The sequence below is a fragment of the Ochotona princeps genome, chromosome 8 (assembly GCF_030435755.1).
Source record: "Ochotona princeps isolate mOchPri1 chromosome 8, mOchPri1.hap1, whole genome shotgun sequence".
Lineage (NCBI taxonomy): Eukaryota > Metazoa > Chordata > Mammalia > Lagomorpha > Ochotonidae > Ochotona > Ochotona princeps.
Window position 1 is genome coordinate 72,821,705 of NC_080839.1, and position 4,779 is coordinate 72,826,483.

At 47.5% G+C, this 4,779-nt stretch overlaps 1 long non-coding RNA gene across 1 annotated transcript; it reads right to left on the reverse strand.

Moving 5' to 3' along the window:
• Window positions 1-232: 232 nt before the first annotated feature.
• LOC131480946 (uncharacterized) lies at window positions 233-4,329 on the reverse strand. The gene is made up of 2 exons (XR_009245908.1): window positions 4,105-4,329; window positions 233-1,368 (listed from the first exon to the last, which is right to left on the reverse strand). It is a non-coding gene; the product is annotated as an uncharacterized LOC131480946 (long non-coding RNA).
• Between the last annotated feature and the right edge of the window lie 450 nt (window positions 4,330-4,779).

Below are 4,779 nucleotides of genomic sequence, written 5' to 3' on the forward strand. Positions count from 1 at the left end.
GCTGTTGTGGTCATTTGGGGAGTGAATCATCAAATGGAAGATCTTCCTCTCTGTATATCTGAATTTACAATAAAAATAGATTTTTTTTTTAAGGAAGAACTTAATAACAGAGTAAATTAACAGAGGATGGAGCACTTCTGAACTAGTACTGAGGTCCCTGGTCCTCCCAGGATTCCAGAAGGCATTCAGGAAGCATCTGGCTTATAAGGAAGACAATTCCACCTCAGGAGGATGTATTTTTTGCTTTAAATTTAGTGTTGACAGGACTAACATGTGATCTTTGGGAAGATCATCTCAGACCTTATAGGTTCTCTGTCCAAATTCACAGCAAAATTGGGATGTTAGATTGTGACACGGTTGAGTTTCTAAAAGTTTGATTGTTACAGATCAGTAGTCGACTGTTTAATCCTAATTAATTTGGCCTGAGAACATCTAACATGCTAACAGAAGTAGCAATTAAAGTCAAATGGTGGTGTAATCACCATCTCAAATATTTCAACAATGTGATTATATAATAGCTATCAACAGAGTTTTAAAAAACACACATAGAGAAATAGATGTGAAGGGAGGAGAAGGATTGCTTCAGGGTTTGGAAAAGGCAGGTTCTTGTGCCTCCCAGCCCTTCAAGGTGCAAGGCAAGCTGCTGCCGGCCCTGCGTGCTGGCTTCTCACAGGCCCCACACACCTCGGTTACTTTGAGCTGAATGCACCCTCCCGTTGTCTGGTTGATGGTAATCAGACAAAGGATGTTCTGTGTTGCCCCTGACAGTCTGCGTGGGGCCCTCCCACAGTCATTGCCCAAGTCTGGGGCTGCCATGCTCACGTTGGGGGGTTCCTACCCAGCCTTGGGAGGTCCAGAACACCAAATCAGGACAGGTTTACTGAGATTGGACTCTGTGCTGAGGGATACCTTCCAGGTCTCGGTCCATACCCCAATCTATTTCCTAATAAAAATCTGCTGCTTCCTGGAAATCCATCTTGCCAGTGCCCAGCACCACGTGTCGTCTTTCCCCTCAAGTCTAATGCTGGTCATAAGCTTCCTTCAGTGTCATCAGATCAGAAGCGTGGCCTGCAGGCTGGCTGCCTCCATGGTCTTCATCTTGCATCTTTGTAATAAACACGTTTTGTTCTGATTCCCATCCCGCCGCACAGGATCACACCCATTTTTTGAGTACAGGCATACCTCAACTTACAATGGAGTTTCATACCAATAAACTCATTGTAGGAGAGAAACATCATATTTTGAATATGTGATTCATGTCCCCTGACCTATGACCATCTTAGCAGCATAGTCCATGATAAAGGGTCCTCTTGTCGTCTCCAGTTCACGTGATGATTTGGAGGTTCACTCTCTGCCACCGCCCAGCACCTGCAGAGGGGATGGGATCTTACATTACTAGTTCTATGAAAAGATGGAAATTCAAAACCCAAAATGTGGCTTATGCTGCAGGCAAGTAACTTTCAGACCATCACGAAGTTGAAAAGCTATAAGTTGAGTCATCCTAAGGCAGGAACCATCTGTACTGAAGCTCTTCCCCATCAGTAGGTAAAATGGCCACTATTCCACAGTCCCCAGCTTCTGCTAGGGCTCTTCCACGATCCAGAAACCACAGGGTTAATGTCAACACAAGGCTGCCTCCAGGAACCTGCTCCAGCAAAAGGTCCCTTTTGATTGGCATGGCCCGGGCATTGCCTTTCCTTCCTCCTTCATGGCCACGCTCAGGGCCAGCTCCTTCACCAGGCAAGGTCAGTCCAGCACCTGGGGCCATTGGATTGTCAACTGCCATGAAATGTCTATTTTAAATGCCCTCTACCAAAAAAATGCATATAATAAGAATGATTATATAATGGCAAATAGTGCCTGAAATCTTCTAGTCTTTATTCCTATGTTGCCATTATACATATACATGTATAATATAACAAGTATATACACACTTATATGTGTATATATACTTATATATGCATATATACTTATATATACATTTATAAACTCATATATTTACACACACGTATAAATTTTTTCTTAATTGGAAAGTCAGATTTACAGAGAGGAGAGACAAAAAAATCTTCCATCTGCTGATTCACTCCCCAAGTGGCCACAATGGCCAGAGCTGATCTGATCTGATCTGAAGCCAGGAGCCAAAAGCTTCTTCCAGGTCTCCCACATAGGTGCAGGGTCCCAAGGCTTTGGGCTGTCCTCTATTGCTTTTCCAGACCACAAGCAGGGAGCTGGATGGGAAGTGGAGCTGCCAGGATAACAACCAGTGCCCATATGGGATTCTAGTGCATGTAAGGTGAAAACTCTAGCCAGTAGGCTACCATGATGGGTTAAACTGATTTAAATGTATATATTTGGTAAGATTTTTCTGTATTTGAAAGGCAGATTCCTCTGGGTCTCCCTTTATTTAGTGGTAAAGTAGGCCTTGACCACTGGAGCCCTCCAAATTGTTCAGGGAAAGGCACCCACAATCTTCCAGCCAGCATTACATGTGGCTTTCTGTGAGTTCTCAAAATAGACAGCAAACTTACAAGGGTGTGTAATGACCCTCAGACGTATTCCTGTCATTTAAAGTGAGTTAATGATAGGCCTGTGTCTCGCTTACTAGGTAGATCATTTTGAATCCAGGAATCATGTGTGATCTTTGCCTCCTTAGAGACCTGCCAAACTTGCTCACAATGTCTGTTCTTACCCAGTGCTTGTGTACCAGCTCACTCCGAGTGAAGCCTGAAAGTATCATGAAGCCTGCACCAAGCTGCTTAGTGCTTCGTCTGCCCAACCCTGCCATCTCATGGCTGCTGTCCCCTAGAACAAGGCAGATTGAAGCAGCTCTGAGGTAGCAGCACAGATTAGTGTATCCTTCAGGAAGGTTCCACGGCTGGCTCAAAGCAGAGCTTGGAGTTTGAGGTTTCTGAAAAGACAGCAGCATGAGTTGCAATGAGCAGCAGCTATGCCAGGGACCCTGTGGGATGGCAACGATACCTCCACCCAAGCTGCCCTGGGGAGACGTGGACTTGTGCTTGAACCTGCATGTCACACATCAGCTCCCCAGTGTTGGCCAGGGTTCCCTAGAGCCACACAGAACTGCTCTGCATGTAGACTACAAGAGAGCAGTCCTTGGGACAGTTGGCTCCTGTGACTGGTGGTCAAGAAGTCCTATAACGGGCCAACTGCAGGATGCAGACTCTGGGGTCATCCAGCCAAGCATGTGCTTTAAGAAGACCTTAGAACCAGGAACGCTGATGGTATGAGCTTGCGTTTGAGCCCCTGGGGAGGAGACCACTGGGGATTCCTGGGACCCAGTGCCGCCAAGCCTGTACTTCTGGTGTCTGAGGCAGGATGGGCATGTCCCAGGTCTTGGGAGGATGGGGGTTCCAATTCACCGTCTGAATTGGTTCTCTCAGGAGCCCAGCCAACTGGATGGTGCCATCCCACAGTGAGTCCATTCAGAGTCATGTGTTAAGCTCCTCTGGGAGCACAGGTGCAGGTAAACCCCAAATAATGGTTTTCCTGGATTTCTGGATTGTCCCTCATCCAGGTAAGATCACCACTCCCAAAACACATATTTGCTTTCACTTTCTCAGGGAGAGTTTGTTGTTTTCCCCTCTGGATTCCTCTGAGCTCTATCAACACATGGTGTTCATGCCACCTGCTTGGTCCCATGCCTTAGTAAAGTCACTGTGATGGCCACTGCTCTCTGAACTTCACAATGGCATCTATGGATGATCCAAAGGAGAAAGAGGCCAAGACCTTAGCCAAGAAACATCAAGACATGTGAATAAGACCTAGCCAGAAGGAAGTGGTCCAAAGGCAAGGTTCCAGACAAGCTTAGTGACTTTGTCTTGTTGGACCCAGCTCTGGGAGCAAGCCTTCTCCCATAGTCTATGTGGTCCTATTATGAGGACTTGCAGTGTGCTGGCCAGGACAGCCCACAGAAGCTCCCGAGAAATGGGTGTCACACACTGGTTTTGAATCACTGAAATCAAGTAATTCCCAAATGCCAGAGAAGAGGATGTCCCAGCTACAGGTGAAGAGGTGCAAACAAAATCAACGCATCACGCATTTGCAAATATCAAACTATTCGACTGACAGCCATGGTCTCCTCACCTGCTTGTTTTGTTTCCACAGTGGCAGAGGCAGCCAGTGGTTAGCTCTGAGAGCAGAGTGACCCAAAGAAGTTAGGCTACCAAGCAACCATAGGAGAGCAGCTGGGGACAGGGAAGGAAGCCCGTGCCCCAAGCTTCTCAGCCAGCCCTGCACATTCCTGGTTTATGCCTTTGGTCTCAGTCTCATTACTATGAAAGCAGCCGCTTTCCTTTCAAAGTATCCAGGCTTGAGCCATGACATAGAGTCTCCTTGTGGGTGGGGAATAGGTGTCAAAACAAAACAAAAGCCCACAAAGGTGCTAGCCTGCAGGTGCCCTGGGTAGCGCACACCTTCAGAACTGTGAAGCACAGACAGGCAGGGTGCGCAGGGTGCAGCGGATGCTTGTGTGGCCTCGGGGTCCCGTGGGAGAGCGTGATGTAATGAAAGCCTTTCCCCGTCGTCTGTCTTGTTTACTATTGGGCATCCAGGACTTGGCACTGTTCCTGGAATATATTAATCCCTTGATAAATATTTGCAGGAGAGAGGGAGGAAGAGAAGAGGGTGGGGGCCAGTGGGGGAGAGGGAAAGCCCGGAGCACAGAGCCGACTGTGTTAAAGGGCCTAGGTGCCTGCCAGGGAAGGGCCTCCCACTCAGCCAGCACCAAAAGCCTGTGGTCTAAGGCCCCCGCTCAGGATC